Source organism: Tamandua tetradactyla, chromosome 2, assembly GCF_023851605.1.
Source record: "Tamandua tetradactyla isolate mTamTet1 chromosome 2, mTamTet1.pri, whole genome shotgun sequence".
Lineage (NCBI taxonomy): Eukaryota > Metazoa > Chordata > Mammalia > Pilosa > Myrmecophagidae > Tamandua > Tamandua tetradactyla.
The window spans coordinates 177,860,733-177,879,119 of NC_135328.1; the positions used below are offsets into that span (position 1 = coordinate 177,860,733).

General features: G+C 36.1%; 1 protein-coding gene and 1 non-coding gene across 7 annotated transcripts in view; one reads left to right on the forward strand and one right to left on the reverse strand.

Moving 5' to 3' along the window:
• TESK2 (testis associated actin remodelling kinase 2) overlaps window positions 1-18,387 on the forward strand; it is a 152,978-nt gene that overhangs the window by 58,973 nt on the left and 75,618 nt on the right. The gene's annotated exons all lie outside the window — the stretch shown is intronic.
• Window positions 8,696-8,799, reverse strand: LOC143675317 (U6 spliceosomal RNA). Its single transcript, XR_013171549.1, has one exon. It is a non-coding gene; the product is annotated as a U6 spliceosomal RNA (small nuclear RNA).

Here is an 18,387-nt window from a genome sequence, read left to right on the forward strand (position 1 = left end):
GACTTCAGCCACAGTAGATTAAGGCCCACCCTCATTCAGTTTTAGGTATAGCTTAACTAACAACATCTTTGTAGGTCCTGTTTCCAAAGGGGTTCACACCTACAAGACCATAGGTTGGGACCTGAGTCCTGCCTTTTGTGGGGGACATGATTCAGTCCCCAACAATTTGGATCTTAAAAAAGATATGTTCTTTCCACATGCAAAATACATTTATTCCATCACTACATTCTAAAAGCCTTAAGTCATTTCAGTAACAATGCTAAGTACAAAGTCTCATCAAAATCAGTATGGTTGTGATCTGTTGTGGGGCAAAATTCCTTCTCTTCTGTGGACCGTAAAACCTAGAAAATAAGTTACCTACATCCATATACAATGGTGGTACAGGCATAATATAAACACTCCCATTCCAGAAGGGAAGAAATGGGAAGGAAAATAGGGGCCACGGGTCCCAAACAAGTCTGAAACTCAGCAGGACAAACTGCATTAGACCTCAAGGCATGAACCGTCTGTGGCTTGATTCTTTAGCAAAGAGTTATTCAGTTAAATTCTCACATGGAACCCAATTCTCTGGGATTTGTTTCTTGAAAGCTAAGAGGGGTCCATTACAGAATTGCTTCTGGCCCCGGTCTCAGAACATACTATCTAGAGAGGCTGAGAATTTTCATAATCATCACTTGCTTGTTCTTTTGTGCTTATGAATTTTACTCTCAGCTTATCCCTTTTCTCTTGCATTTTACTATAAGTTGTAAGGAGAAGCTAGGCTGAACTTTCCACACTTAGCTAGGAAATCTCAGCTAAATATCCAAGTCCACTGCTTACTAGTTAGTTTCAACTCAACATCAGAATGTAATTTTATTAAGTTCTCTGTCACTTTATAACAAGGATCACCTTTCTTCTAATTTTTAGTAACACATTCATAATTTCCTTTTAAGTCTTCATCAGAAGTACCTTTAACATTTGTGTTTATACCCATAGTCTCTTCAAAACAATCTAGGTTTTTTCTGTCAAGCACCCTACAATTCTTCCAGCCTCTAGCCATTACCCAGTTCTAGTACCTTTTCCACATTTTTCGATATTTATGACAGCATCATCCTGCTTTCCAGTATGAACAACTGTCTCAGCTTCCTAGCTGCTAAAAAAAATACCATATAATGGGTTGGTTTCAGAGGCTAGAAGATTTGCTTCCTCTGGGGTTGGCATATTCAGCCTGGCTGGCATTGGTCAGTAATCTTTGAGATTCCTCGGCTTTTCTGTCATATGTAGCAGTGTCTTTGCTTTTCTCTTCTAGGTTCCATTTATTTCCAGCTTTTGGCTGTTCCCTGTGGCTTCCCTCTATAGTTTTCTCTATAAGACTTCCAGTAATAGAATTAAGACCCATTCTGATAAAGTTGGCCACACCTTATACTAAAAATAGCCTTATCAAAAGGTCCTATTTATAATGGATTCACACACACACAGGAATGGTTTAAGATTAAGAGAATGTTTTTCTGTGGTACATAATTCAATTCCCAACACCAATAAACTTCAGTAGCACACAGACTATTTTTCTATACTTCCATGCCCCATTTTAAAAATTATTTTTGTCATAGATTTTACATTTTGTGTCCAAAGCTACTGGGTTTATAATGATTTTTATGCATTTTCATTTTAGATCCTATAAGAAGTTAAAAAGTAGAGTTACAAATCAAAGATACAGTAGTATTGGTGTTTATAATTACCTATGTACCTTTACCAGATATCTTTATTTCTTTTTATAGCTTTAATTTACTGTCTAGTGTCCTTTCTTTTCAATATAAGGAACTCTCTTTAGCATTGCTTGTAGTTCTTTCTAGTCTAGTGGTGATGAACTCCCTCAGCTTTTGTTTATTAGGAATGTCTTAATCTCTCTCTCACTTTTGAAAAAGAGTTTTTCTGGATATAGAATTCCTGGGTCACAGTAGTTTTCTTATAGCACTTTGAATAAGCCATCCTACTGCCTTCTTGCTTCCATGCTTCTGATGAGAAATCAGCATGTAATCTAATTGAGGTTCCCTATGATGTGATATTTCTCACATACAGCCTTCAGGATTCTCTTACTGTCTTTAGCTTTATTTATTTATTTATTTTTAATTTTTTATTATTTTTTATTTTTTATATGCTCTTTGGTGAGAGTCACGTTTCGTTCTTTTTCCACGCGACTATCCTGTTAATGCAGCACTATTTGTTGACTTTTTTTGGGGTGGGGGGGTGGAGGGAGTGGTAGAGTTCATGGGCCAGGAATCAAACCTGGATCTCCCTCATGGCAGGCAAGAATTCTACCACTGGATTACCCTTGCACTGCCTGAACACTTTGATTATAATGTATCTGAATGTGGATCTTTGAGATTATCCTGTGTGAAGTTTATTGAACTTCTTGGATATGTATAGTCATGTCTTTAATTAAATTTGAGAAGTTTTTAGCTATTATTTCTTTGAATATTCTTTATGTCCTTTTCTCTCTTCTCTTAACACCTATAATGTATATATTAGTATGCTGGTTCAGTTGTTTAGGCTGTCACTAGATAGATTGGTACAGACATACATGCACCTAGTATGTGCATAGTGATTGCTCTTCTCCTTCCAGGACCAGAACCAGGGATTCACACTTAAAGCATGGAATGGCTCCTTACTGACCCAGGGAGGTCATGAAGAAAGGGCCAGAAATGGCCCCATGAAGTTTCCCTACTGTGTTTTAGTTGCCATTTTCTCGATTCAGTGCTCACCAAGTCACTGCAACTTTTTAACTGTTTTACTGGGCTCTGAGAAAGATGGTCTGCTGGGTTTTGTGAATTGTTTAAAGATTATGTGGGACAGCAGAACCCTGGAGCATCTCATTTTGCAATCTTGGTGATATTACTCTCCTCAGGGGCTATAGGGTATTGCATATTAATTTTTATGCATCTAGCCTAACTGAACTTTTAAAATGTTTGCAGTAGATTTTTAGTTGATTCCCTTTGATTATCCACATAGTCATATTTATTTCCTAATTTTATACCTCAATTATCTTTTTCTTGGCTAATCACATTGATTGATAATGCTTAAAATGTTAAATAATAAAGGGATTTGCCCTCTTTTTGTTGTTTCTAACTTAAATGGGAATACTTATGGTGTTTCTTAATTCAACATGGTAGGATTTGGGGGCTGAAAAATATATGTATTTTATTCAGTAAAAGATGTAAGATGTATCTATCTTCTATATTAAGAATTATTTTTATCAAAAATGGGTATTTTATAAAATTCCTTTCCAAAAATTTATGGAGATAAATTTATGGAGATAAATTTTTCTTCTCTTTTTCACTATTAATAAACTAAATTGTATTTGTAAATGTTAGCAGTGAGCGATCTTTGTTTTCTTGGTGTATTATTCTTTAATACGCTGCCGACTTCTGTTTGCTTCGGTGTTTTTGCCCTGGTATTTGTGAGAGTGGTCTGTGGTTTTCTCTTCTGTGTTTTGGTAGTGATTTTATGCTTGCATCATAAAAATGATTTGGAAGTTTTGTGTTTTTCTATACTTCGGAACAATTCAAATAGTATTGGAATGATTTGCTCCTGAAATACTTTATAGAATTGTTCTGTGAAACTCTGGGCTTTGAAAACTTTTTAAATGTTTCCTATTCTTCTAGGGCAAAATGTTTTACTTAGATTTTTATCAGTTCTGAAGTCAATTTTTATAAATTATAATTTATATATTTTTAGACTTTCTACTATACTTGCATAGAGCTGTGTAAATTTTGATCATTAACATTTTTTTCTTTGTTTGGTCCCTTTCAAAATAGTTATAACTCTTAGAATGTAGATCTTGATGCTGACTCTCTTTGTGTCTGCTAGTTCTCATTCATAGTTTTTTTTGTTTATTTGTTTCTCATGAGGAATATAATTTTTATTGAAAACTCATATTTAGGGAGAGATAGTTTTTCCTGAAATATCTTGTGTCCTAGGATGTGGAGATTTTTTTTTAACTTTTAAAAACATTTTTATTAATAAAATCAATCAACATACAACATGAACTTTCCTAACATATGAACATCCATACTTGGTGTGCAATCATGGCTCACAATATCACCACACAGCTGCACATTCACCACCATGATCAATCTCAGAACATTCATATCGCTCCAGAAAAAGAAAAAAGAAAAAACTCATACATACCATACCCCCCACCCCACCCCTCACCAGCCACCAGCACCTCCCCCTACCCAATCTATCCCAACATCCATTTCCCCTACTATCCATTTATTTTCAACCCACATTCTCTACTCCTCTGTCCACACCGCAGACATGTGGAGATGTTTTAACAAGGCTTTCACATTGGCCTCTTCTGTATTCAGGTTCTGGATCTGAACCTAAAGATTTTATTTTAATTTCTTGGCTCAGGTTTTCACTGCTGTATGTGTATATTACAACTATAAATCCTGAATCTGATTCTCATAATTGACTCTTTTTCATCATTCAAGGCAATAAAATTGAATATTATTTTACAATGAATATCTATTGCAAGATTATACAAAGCTGGTAAGCTCTGGTATTTTAAAAAGTGACTGTGGTGAGAATATTATCATTGGAAAATGGAGGAGTATGCCAGTATGAAAATATTGTATACCCCAGAAAGCTATTTTAATCCCAATTCAATCTTGTAGAGGCAGCCCTTTGTTTAAATCCTGATTTAATAATATAGGTTGGAGTCTTTTGATTAGATTATCTCCATGGAGATGTGGTGTGCCCAATTGTGGGTATAAACTTTTAATTAGATGGAGATGTGACTCCACCCATTCCAGGTGGGCTTGATTAGATTACAGAGTCTTAAAGAAAAGGGAAAACATTTTGGAAAAATGAGAGAAATGACAGAAGTCTCAGCTGACAGAAATTTCACAGCGGAGCTGACACAGATGCCGACACTTCGAGAAGAGAGACACAGATGTTTAAAGATGCTTGGAGCCCAGCAGATGTCACCATGAGATGTTAAGCCAGAACATGGAGAGAGCCAAGGGAAGCCAAGAGGTGAAAGCCAGCCCCAGAGGAGCAAGTGAAGAACCCCTGCATAGACAGAGACTGAAAGCAACAGAGCTCAGGAGCAGGGACCAGCAGATGCCAGCCATGTGGTTTCCCAGTTGACAGAAGGGTTCCTAACCCATTGGACTTTCTTGACTGAAGGTAACCTCTTGTTGGTGCCTTAATTTGGACACTTTCCTTTGAACTGTAAACTTGTGACTGTAAGCTCTAAGTTCCTTTGAACTGTAAATTTGCAACTTAAATTTCCCTTTATAAAAGCTGTTCTAGTCTGGTATATTGCACTGTGACAGCTTGCAAACTAAAGCAAGGAATAAGATATATATATATATTATTTCTTTCTACTTGTAATAGTCTAATACAGGGTTTGGCAAACTGAGTGTAGCTCTTGTACCAATTTAGCTGGCCATAAAAGTCATGTAAAAAATACTGCATTTCCGTTTACCCAGAATTGCTGACATTTTGCATTGGTGTGGTATCTTTGTTACAATTGATGAAAGTGGCCATTTGTTTTTTGTAGAAAAAAAAAAAGTTTATTGGAATACAGCTATGTCCATTTAATAATTTATTTTCTATGGTTGCTTTCATGCTGTAATGGCAGAGTTGAGTAGTTACAACAGAGACCATATGGCCCCCAAAGCCTAAAATAGTTATTATCTGACCATTTACAGAAAAAATTTGCTAACATCTGGTCTAATAAGTCTATAACGCTCAGCTAGGTGATGGTACGTTTTTATCTTTGATTACAAAGTACAGATGATTACAGGGCTTTAAAGGTCAGGCTAAATAAAAGGTATATTAGTGACAATAAAAGGAATATTTAACTTCTGATGTGGGAGATACAAATTGTACAGGTAACTTAAAGACTTGTAGGTGCCCTAGATAGCAAAAGAAATATTGGTTGGTAGATCATTTTATATTGAGGAGTGTGCATTCATGTAGCTTCTTAATATTCCTTTAAAATAATTTAGGATCCTCTGGTTAATGTCTTAAAAATAGCCGTTTGTTATGTTGTCTATTCAATTTATACTATACTTCATTTGGTTCCAAAATTTGGCTCTACATAAGTAACAAAGCTACCAGGCTGTATTTTATAAAAGATGAAGAAAACATGACTACCAAACTCCTCATGCTATTCCTTGATCACATTGTGGATCAGTTGCCTTGTAAATTACGATTAGAATAATTTTCCATTTTCTTTCCAGTAGATTATTTTTTAAAAATTATCTTGTTGTAAGCCATCTTGTTTTGTTGTATTTCTGTAAAAATGCTTTAGCAGGTTGGTTTGAAAGCAACTTGGGCTCCCCTAGGATGTGATTGTCAGAGATACAGCACACTTCCTACATTAGCTAATCTGGTCTTTTTATTGGTTAAACTGTGGCTGTCTTTATGGACTGTAAATCTCCTAGGACCTTAAATAAAGGTTAAACTGTTACTGAGTGACACATACGTTAGGTTGCAGTTAATTGTCTGTGTTCTACAGATTAACATGATAGTAGAAAGTTTTGAACATAAAGTTCCTTTCCAATACCTTTCAATATCTAAAATTATGGATTCCAAGGTAAGAGAGAGAGAGGAGAGGAGGAACAGTGAGGGAGGAGAGGGGGAAGACAGGGAAATAGGAGAGAGAGAGAGCGCAAGTGAGAAAGGGAGAGAGTAAATCTCTCTTTATTCTAGGAAAGGTATGTATAGAAGGAAATCTAAATTCATAGTAATGAAGCATAGCCCTGTTTTTTCCATACTGTATGTTTGGGAATATATATGAATACCTTAAAAATGTATTTAAAAGATTGGTTTTATAATAGTTCCAAAAAAAAAAAAGGTAGGACAGTGCACGGTTGCTCAGTGGCAGAATTCTCATCTGCCATGCTGGAGACCTGGGTTCGATTCCTGGAGCCTGCCCATGTAAAAAAAAAACTAAAACTAAAACTAAAAGACAATCCTTATTTTTAGGTGTATTTAGCTACTACTATGTTTCACAAAAATCTGTTTTTTTTTTTTTTTTTTAAAGGAAAGACAGAGAGAAGGAAGGAAGGAAGGAAGGAAGAAAGGGAAACATTTTTAAACATTTTCTTGTTTTTTATTGTATTCTGTTTCTCCGTTTTTGTTACATGGGCTGGGGCCGGGAATCGAACCGAGGTCCTCCGGCATAGCAGGCAAGCACTTTGCCCGCTGAGCCACGGCGGCCCGCCTGTTTGTTTGTTTTTAAGATTAATGATGAGTTGAGCGAATTAGCTAGAAATAATTAAGCCTGATAAACTAGAGCGGTAATTCTCATTCAGGGGCAGTTTTGTTCCCCCTGGTATATTTGGCAATGCCTGAAGGCATTTTTGGTTGTTGCAGTGGGTGGGGGGCGGTACTGCTAGCTTCTAATGGGTAGAGGCCCTTGATGCTGCTAAACATCCTGCAGTGAAAAGACAGCCACACAACAAAAACTTATCTGACCTAATAATGTCATTAGTGCTGAAGTTGAAAGACTGGCCTAGTGGCATAAGAAAAGCTGAAAGTATTTTATGATTTATATTACTACATTTGTGAAATATATACTTTCAGAAGCACATTAGTTTATGTTTACCTTTAAGGCCAGTTATGAACTTTAAATATTCTCCTTTGACTGCTAATGTTTTATTTTATTTTTTAATTATTAGACAGGTTGTGAGTTTACAAAATAATCTGTATAAAATAGAGGATTTTCCGATATACCACCCCACCACCAACACCATTCTTTGGTTTGGATAGCACTTTTGATTATAGCGCTTTAAAAAAAAAAAAGATTGTTCTATTTTTTTAACAGTACTTATCTTTGTTACAGTGATGAAATGTTATTGAAATTGTTCTATTTTATTGTCCATTATTTACATTAGGTGTATTTTCCCCCCCATATACCATCTTATTATTACCACCTTGTGTCCATGTGTATTAGGGTTTTCTAGGGAAAGAGAACCAATAGGAGATATCGGTAAATATGAGATTTTATAAAAGTATCTCACGTAGCAGTAGCTATGCACAAATACGCGTTCTTTAGGGCAGGCTGCAAACTGACAACTCCGATGAAGGTTTTCAGTGAATTCTCCAGGAGAAACTGGCTGGTTGAAGTTGAGGCGAAAGTTCCTTCTTCTGACTGCTGAAGCTGTCACCTCCCCTTAAAAGTCTTCAACTGATTGGTTTGAATCCAACTGATTGGATTCTCTTATTGCAGAAGACCCTCTCTTTAGTTGATTATAGATGCCATCAACTGACTGATGACTTAAGTCTACAAAATGTCCTTGCAGTAATGGTAAGACCAGTACTTGCTTGACCAGACAACTGGGCATGATCACCTGGCCAAATTGGCACATAAACTAACCATCACAATCGTATCATATATTTTTTATAATTCATGAAAGAACGTCCTTATACTTGCACTGTTAACCATAGTCTATATCTACAATAACATTCACTGTGTTGTATAGTCTCATGTTAAATCCTTTAACTTTTATTCTGGTGATATATTCATCCTAAAGTTTCTTTTAACCACCATAAAGGTAAACTATAGAGTTCAGTGCTATTGAATTCCCTCACAACAATATACTATCATCACCACCATTCATTTCCAAAAGAATTTCCATTTCCAAACCTTTACCATCACCCTAAACGGAGATTCTGTACAAGTTAGTGTCAGCTTCCCAAGAAACATATGAAACGCTTCACAAATTTGCATGTCATCCTTGCACAGGGGTTGTGTAAATCTCTATATCATTCCAGTTATAGTGTATGTGCTGCTGAAACAAGCATGACCTTCTATTTATTTTTTTATTTTTTAAATTAATTTTTTTAATTTTTTTTTAAATACCAAACGCAAACATTCTTAACTTTTGATCATTCCATTCTACATATATAATCAGTAATTCACAATATCATCACATAGCTACATATTCTTTATTGTGATCATTTCTTGGAACACTATTTTTTTAACTATGAAACAGAGACCAAGATAAATTCATTGTTTTTAGGAAAATGACTTGAAACATTTTGGCTGTTAATGAGGTCTGTTTAGGGAAGAACTGAGGTATGTGTAAGTGGAGGTGACACACGTATCTATATCTGTATGTACATTTATAGAGTAAGAGAAAAAGGTGTAAGCAAATGCATAATGGTGGCCCCAGCCTCTCGGCCCTATGGTGAGTGGAGAATCTATCCAACTGCAGTGTAGCAGAGGCTGACAACTATTTGCTGTTTCAGATTAAGAGTACTTCTGTTGGGATACAGTAGAAGGTGCTTACTTTCTATTTAGTTCTTGTTTTGTTCCAGCATTTGACTGGCAGACTTCCTAGGAATATGACTGTTCCAATTTTGAGGTAACTCCTAATACTCCATTACACATGAGATAACTCTTAATTTTAATATGAATTGTGAAAACTGTAAAACCTGTAATCCCATTCCAGAAGAAAATACCAATGTAAATTTTTCTCACTCTCTTTTTTAAATAACAGCTTTACTGAGATATAACTCGCATTCCATAAATTCTCTCTTTTAGAGTATACAATTCATTGGTTTTTAATGTATTCACAAAGTTATCCAGTCATTACCACTATCTAAGATTAGAATATTTTCAGCATTCTGAAAAGAAATCCATTAACAGTCAATCTTCAGAGTTCACCCATGTAGTATGTATAATACTTCATTCCTTTTTATGCCTGAGGAATATTCTATTGTGCGGACATATCTCATTTTATTTATCCATTTAAGGCTATTTAGGGTGTTTCTATGTTGTGGCTATTATGAATAATGTTGCTATGAACATTTATGAGCAAGTTTTTGTGTGGACATGTTTTCAGATCTCTTGGAAGTGGAAGTACTGGGTCATATGATAAGTCTAAATTTGGCATTTTTAGGAACCTTCAAAGTATTCCAAAATGGCTGACCATTTTAAATTTCTGTCAGCAGTGAATGAGAATTCCAAGTTTTCCATATCTTTGCCAACATTTATTTTCCATTAAAACTTACTATTTTTGCCATTTTGGTGGGTATGAAGTGGCATCTTGTGATTTTGGATCAAGGGAATATCGTGAGAGATGAAATGATGTTGTAGAGGTCGGTTGGGGTTAATTGTTGAGAATTTCATCATTTGTGTTAAAGATTTTGGATTTTATCTTAAGGTACTTTTTTTTATGCTGTGTGGCAGGGGTCACATGTCATTCTTTTTCCATGGGTGTATCCTATTATTGCAGCACCATTTGTTGAATTTTTGTTTGTTTTTTGGGAAGTACATTGAGCAGGAATCAAACCTGGGTCTCCCACATGGCAGGCAAGAATTCTACCATTGAACTAACCTTGCACACCCAGAACTTCTTTTTAAGCAGGGGGTAAGGTGTTGTGATATGCTTTAAGAAAGATCATTGACTGCCAGGTAGCTAATTAATTGGAGAAGGTTAGAATAGAGTCAGTTTGGCAATGGATTAAGTGAAAGATGGTGTGATATGGCTTGGACAAAGGAGATGGCAATGAGGATAGAAAAGAGCAAAATGATTTGAAATATTAAACACGTTTTTTAAAATTTTACCACCTTAAATATGTTTGTAAAAAGTTGGGAGGTATTTAGAAAGTAAGATCTACAGTTTTTGATGAATGGTTGGATTGTGATGGTGACAGGGATGGAGGAATCAAAGATGATTCCCAGTTTGAGCAGCTAGATGTATGGTATATAGGAGGAACCCTGAAGGAGAACCACATTTGATGAGTTCAGGTTTGGACTGGAGCATGAGCTGCTTATGTTACTTACATATAGAGATTATCAGTAAGAAATTGCTTATAACAATTGGGAGTTCAAGAGACAGATCTGGCCTGGAAATGTAGATTTTAGAGCCTTCAGCATAGCATAACCGAAGCTGTGGGTACGAATGAGATTGTAGGGACTGTACATAAATTGAGAATAGAAGAGAACGTGGGATCAAGCATAGAGGAACTCCATTTTTAAAAGATTGATTAGAGAAAGGAAGAGCAGGCAAAGGAGCCTCAATAGAAGTTAGTAAGAGAGGTAGGAGAACCATATGGTACATACATGTGCATCTTTGTGTTAGTGAGTGGGTGAAAGAGAGAGACTTGATAAATTTGAATCTAAGATGAGCACAGTTTGTATTCATTTCACTGAACCCTCTATAATAATGCCCACCTTGTGTTGCAAGGATCAGATGAAACATATAGAGCATCTAATTCAATGCCTAGTATATCAATCAAACATGGTATGGGAAATTTTTTTTTAACCATTATGTTTTTCATAGCATGATCGACCATCCCTTCTTTTGTGCTCCTGTATACCATGTAGTCTTTTATTGGAGCAATAATATATTTTATGGCACTTGTTTACATGTTTGCCTTTCTCTGTTAGATATAAACTTCCTGTGTTTTTCATCTCTGTGTCTTCAGTAGCTAGCACAGACACTGTCGCATAGATAGCATGCAGTAAATATTTGTTACGTGAGGAAAAAGCTGTGAATATACATAATGGGGAGGGGGTTGGGGCTGGCAAGAGAATGAGAATACATTGGGAGAAAACCTAGCGGAGAGAGGCTCTGAAGTTAAACTCCCTGGGTTTGAATCTTGGCTCTGTCACTTATAAACTTTCTGGCAAGCTATTTGACTTCTGTGCCTTAGTTTTTCCATCTTTAAAATGAGTATAGTAATAGTAACTACCTCATGGAGTTGTTTAGATGTAATGAGTTAATATATGTAAAGCACGTAGAATAATGCCTAGCACATAATAACCTTATATAAGGGCTAGTTATTATTGCTTCTATTATACATGTAGCTAATGTGTATTGAGTGCTTTCTTTGTGCCAGGCACTGTAGGATGAACTTGTATATGTTTTCTTGTTTAACTCCTACAACATTATTATAAATTAACTGGTTATATTTCTGTTATATAAATGAGGGAACTGAAGTTCAAAGATGTTTAGTATCTTGTCAAATATACTACATGTAAATGTGCAACTAGGAATTGAATTCTAATCTCCCTGATTGATTAATGGAAAAATTCATGTAATTTTGATCCAGTGTACAAGAGGATTGAAATAGCCTGTTGTGCTGGTTTGAAATTTATGTACCCCAGGAAATCCATGTTCTTTTAATCCAGTCTTGTGGGGGCAGACATGTTCTTTTAATTCTGATCCAAAATGTAGGGTGGGACCTCTTGATTAGGTTGTTTGTGGAGATATGACATGCTCAATTGTGGGTGTGACCTTCTGATTAGATTGTTTCCATGGAGATTTGTCACACCCAATTATGGGTATGTCCTTTTGATTAGATAGAGATGTGATCCCACCCATTCAAAATAGGTCTTAATTAGTTTACTGGAGTCGTTTAGAAAGGGAAACATTTTGGAGAAAGCTCATTCGCAGACATTTGGAGATGCTTGGAGAACTGACAGACACAGGCGTTTGGAGATGCAGAGGAAAATTCCCGATGGACCCACAGGATTGCGAGAGCCATTTGAACCAGAAGCTGGGAGAGGAGCCTAGCAGACATTGCCATGTGCCTTCCCATGAGATGCTAAGCAAGCCAGAATCCAGAGTTTTGTCCCAGAGAAGCTGAGAGCTGACACAGATGCTTAGAAAGAAGGCCACTGGAATCAGAAGCACAAAGCAATGAACTAGGAGCAAAGACATCAGACCTTAGCCATGTGCCTTCCTAGCTGACAGAGAAATCCTGGATGCCATTTGGCTTTTCTTTGGAGTCAAGGTATCATTCTCTGGATGTCTTATTTGGACATTTTTGAGGCCTTAGAACTGTAAACTTGTAACTTAATAAATCTCCTTTATAAAAGCAGTTCCATTGCTGGTGTATTGTATTCTGGCAGCATTAGCAAGCCAAAACAATTTTATTATTATTTTTTACATATTTATACTACTTTTTGTGGGATAGGATATTGTTATTATCTGTTGATTTTTTTATAGAGTTCAACCTGATTTATTTTGTGCTGCAAATACTTAACTAGTCATATTAGAATAGAAGCTGCAGTTTCCACTTTCTCCCCCTGGTGTATCTTCCTAAATTGGCAGTGCCATTTCTGGAAATGCCAAGCTGTAAGAAACAGTAAACTAAAAATTAAAAGAGCCAGATATCTGCCATCTGCTTGGTACTGAAAAATTGATTTATTTAGGTTCACGATTATGCATTTATTATTTAGCACACCTGAAGTTTGTCACGTAAATTCTAAATCTGTGCCGGAGACCTGGGTTTGATTCCTGGTGCCTGCCCATGCAAAACAAAACAAAAATTCTAAATCTGTAAGAGTATTAACAGTTGTGGTATAAGGAAAGTAGAGGAAACATTTTAGTAGGTGAATATTATTTTGCTCTAGGATTTGTGTGTGTGTGTGTGTGTGTGTGTGCACGCGCGTGCACGCTTGGGAAAGTAAAGTTTTTCTGTTTTCTGTTTGGTTGCTTTGGGAACTAAGATGAAGGGTCTCAAAATGCTAGTGCTTCTACAATGGACTCAGTGCCCTAACTACCAAAAATTGACTGATTTTTTAAACTTCCAAACTGCAATTTGTGAAATTTGTAAGAGAATGAATCTTTTCCCTTTTAACTATAGAGGTTTTAGTCTGAATCTACAAATATCTCAATGATATTTCTCAAACTGTCTGTATTTTATTTCATGGTTCTATTTGCCCTTCTCTGTATTCCTCTCTGAGACCTTACTGGAAATTTTTCATCAACACTGAATATGATCTTATTCTAACAATAAACAATGCTTGCATGTTTTAATAACCACTGTCAGAAAATAGTTAAGCTCTGTAGGCTTAGAGGTAGATAAAACAGCTTTTGTTAAGATGGGTAAGAATGGGGCAGTGAGGATGACATGAGGTTTATGTGTTCTACTTGAGGGTAAAGATTAGGAGAAATTCTAATAAGACATTTTTGCTTATCAATAGTCAGAGTTTTTGCTCTGACTGAGATGTCAGTGTATTTCAAGGCCTATTGAAGACAATGTAGTGAATTCTGGGAGTGGTCTGAACCATCCCAAACCCAGAAAATATCTACAAGCAAAAGATGTGATTTTGTGTATGTACACACGTGTATTTGTGTTTGTCCATTTGCCTACCTGTCTCCTCATATCAAGCCAGCCATTTCAGAATTGAACTGTCTCAGGTAGCCAGAGTTAAGGTAGCCTTTAACTTGAAGAATGGGGTTAAAGAAGAATTTATATATAAAAAAATCATAGGTCTGTACAACACAGTGAACCTAATGTGATATTTAATAAAATGTTCTTTCATCATCTGTAACAAATGTATCACAGTAATGCATGGTGTTAATAATAGGGTGGATTATGGGAACTTTGTATTTTATACATGATTTTTTTTGTAAACCTACAACTTCTCTAATAAAAAAAAGATTACCATCAGAAAAAAAGAATTAATGTAGAGAAAACTCTTTATTGTACAATACTACCCTGACATGAAAGCTGTGTTGTCTTGGAATTGAGCACATTTTTAACTGTCAGAAAATGTTTTTGAATGTCAGAAACATTCAAAGAAAAGAGTATGGTTAAGGAAGACTAAAGCAGTAGATATAGAACCTTGAGAAGTACCTTTATTTGAAGGAGAGTGTGGAGAAGAAGAAAAAAATAAGTAACAGTTAGAGATAGGTTCCTAAAGATCAGGGAAGCTGCTACATACATCCACCAAATGTAAATTACAAGGGGTTGTAACCTTTTTTTGTTTTGTTTTGTTAGTTTATATATGTTGTTAGGTTTACAAGTAGATAGAACAGTTACTAAAATACTAACAGACAGTTGAACACGCATTTTTCTTCTTCCAAGAATCTTCTATATTTAGATTTTCCTTAAGGTCTTGTCTTTTTTTTTCTCCTTTTAGGCAATCTCATTCAACCATCCTTTGAGCAATGATTCCTAGTGCATATGTTTGTTCAGACCTGACACTATTGTTGGGCATTTCAGTACAATACCCCCACTCTTTGCTGGCACCTTCACAAGGATATACTCAGTTGGTCCTTCAAACCGAACAAGTCTGTAATAAAACATCATAATCCCCCTTAAACTTCCTCTTCCATCTGAATTCCCTATTGTTTTTAAAAATATTTTTATTATATTTGTTTTTTATATAAACATTTTTATTATGAAATATAACATATATATTAAAAAGTGATAAATTTCAAAGCATATTGTAACAAGTTGTTATAGAATAGATTTCAGAGTTTGGTATGGGTGATGGTTCCACTTTAGGTTTTTCCTTCTAGCTCCTCCAATACTAGAGACTAAAGGAATTATCAATATAATGATTCAGCAGTCATACTCATTTGTTAAATCCTATCTTCTCTGTTATAACTCCTCCTTCTCCTTTGATCCTTCTCCCAATCTTTATGGGTATTTAGGTTCTGCTCATTCTAGCTTTTTCATGTTGGAAAGGGGTGTCAATAATAATGGGGGATAGAACTAGTTGATATTCTTGGAGAGGCTGGCACTTCTGGGTTTCAGGACTTATATGGTGTAGGAAACGATCTGGAGGTTGTAGGTTTCTGGAAAATAATCTTAATCATAATTAGTATTAAGATTCTAATCTCAGAGTTCGAGCTGTTCTTTAGGGGTAACAGGACTGGTTTTGGTTGGGGTTTGACAAACTGTGGTAAATAGCGGTATCTAACTAAAGCTTGGTAATAGTAGCCTGTTGGCTCTATTTGAACTCTCTTAGCCACTGATACCTTATTTTGTTATGTTTTTACCCTCTTTGGTAAGGAGGGTGTTGTTGATCCCCTGGTGCCAGAGCCAGACTTGTCCCTGTGAGTCATGTCCCACTTTGCCAGGGAGACCTTCATCCCCAGATGTCATGCCCCATGTCAGGGGAGGGGGGAGGGGGGAGGGTATTGATTTTCCCTACAGAGTTGGGCTTAGAGAGAGAACTGAGCCACAAAGTGGTTTTCTGGAAGTTAACTCTTAGGCATAGCTACAGGAAGGCTTAGGTTCTCCTCTATAGTGATAAGCTTCACAACAGCAAACCTCAAAATCAAGGACTTGAACAGGACTGAATATAAAAACTCAGAAATGGACAGCACAATACTACCTGACTGTAATACAATTATGTTAAAACACTGAATGAAGCTCCATGTGAGAATGATAGAGGGAGGAGGGCTGGGGGCATAAATGAAATCAGAAAGAAGGATAGACAATAAAGATTGAGATGGTATAAGCTAGGAATGCCTAGAGTGTATAATAATAGTGACTAAATGTACAAATTTTAAAAATGTTTATGCATGAGGAAGAACAAAGGAATGTCATTACTGCAGGGTGCTGAAAATAGATGGTCATTAATATTTTAAAATTTCACCTTATGTGTGCGACTAAAGCAAAAAATATTTACTTGGTACAAAATTTATATTTTGTCTAGTGCATTTCCTAATATAACTTATGTAGATAGCTTGATTGAACACCATAAGTACTTGGAATCTTGGGTAGGACATGAGATTTTGTTGATTTGTCCAGAGTGATGTCCTGATGAATCCCAGAGTGATTTAGTCAGTGAGTGGAAAAGTATTTGCGAAGTCCCCTTCAGGAAATGGTGAAAATGGGGAGAAATTCAATTTCCCCAAGTTGAATTCTTGATATTCTCACAAGCAGTGTGGACAACCAAAGCTATAGGCTGAGCCCCCAGTCTTGGGTTTGTTCATATGAAACTTAACCCCACAAAGGATAGGTCAAGTCTACTTAAAATTAAGGCCTAAGAGTCACCCCCAAGAGAACCTCTTTTGTTGCTCAGATGTAGCCTTTCTCTCCAGACAACACAACAAGCAAACTCACCACCCTTCCCCTGTCTACGTGGGACATGACTCCCAGGGGTGCAGACCTTCCGGGCAACACGGGACAGAAATCTTGGAATGAGCTGAGACTCAGCATCAAGGGATTGAGAAAACCTTCTGGACCAAAAGGGGGAAGAGTGAAAAATGAGACAAAGTGTCAATGGCTGAGAGATTCCAAACAGAGTTGAGAGGTTATCCTGGAGGTTATTCTTATGCATTAAGTAGATATCACCTTGTTATTCAAGATGTAATGGAGAGGCTGGAGGGAACTGCCTGAAAATGTAGAGCTGTGTTCCAGTAGCCATGTTCCTTGATGATGATTGAATAATGATATAGCTTTCATAATGTTACTGTGTGATTGTGAAAACCTTGTGTCTGATGCTTCTTTTATCTACCTTGTCAACAGATGAGTAGACCATATGGAATAAAAATAAATAATAGGGGGAACAAATGTTAAAATAAATTTAGTTTGCAATGCTAGTGATAAATGAAAGCGAGGGGTAAGGGGTATGGTATGTATAATCTTTTTTTTCTCTGTTATTTTATTTCTTTTTCTGTTGTCTTTTTATTTTTCTGAATTGATGCAAATGTTCTAAGAAATGATGAATATGCGACTATGTGATATTGAGAATTACCGATTATATATGTAGAATGGAATGATATGTTAATGTTTTTGTTTGTTCTTAATTTTTTCAATTAATAAATAAATTAATTAAAAAAAAAAAAGATCAAGGACTTGGCCTGTTGACTTGGGGAGTCCCTAATGTATCAGGGGTTTCCCCCATGTTAAAGCTTAATGGTTTTCTATTTTTTTCTTCCTTTTCTCCCTTCCCTCAAGGGACTTTGCCAATACTTTTAAATTAACTCCCCAACATATATCTGGGTATTACCTTAAGCTATACAAAATTACAAGCCCTCATTCCCATTCTGAGCTCCATATGTTTGGGTTATTTAAATGAGTTATCCAGACAGGTTAAGTTAGATTATGCACTATAGAAGGTTTAGATTTTGGACAAAATAAACCTCTCTCTTCCTTTGGTCTCAAATAGTAGGTGTAGTTCTAAAATACAGACAATTTCATCTTTACCCTGTATTCTGATTCACCTTAATCGTGACCTGATGGGTCTAATTGAAGCCTGATCTCTCTTTCAGTTTCTTTTACAGTTTTTATGTAGCAGTGCTGACTTTCAGAGTTGTAGAACTCCTCTGAGTCTTAGGTGTCACACAGGTAGCCAAAGTTCCAGGGAGATACCAGGTTATACATATATAGCACAGCATCTCAAAATCTAGAAATAACATTAACAGCTCTAGACTAAATGTGACTGCTATAAGAGTTTATAATCTAGGCCACAAGGGGCAGAAACCATTTTGTAGTGATTTACAAAAAAAGTGGCTAAAGAGGAAGAACTTCCCTCCTTATGCTCAACCCCTTTTTAAAGGAATTTGGCATTGTAACACCTGAGAGAAAGAAGATGATAGCCATCTGATCCTCCTTAGGGCTCTGTACCTTGGATATGGTGTTTGTTGCCTTGCCTTTTGTTCTCAGAACTGCTTCTTGGTACATTTCCTATTG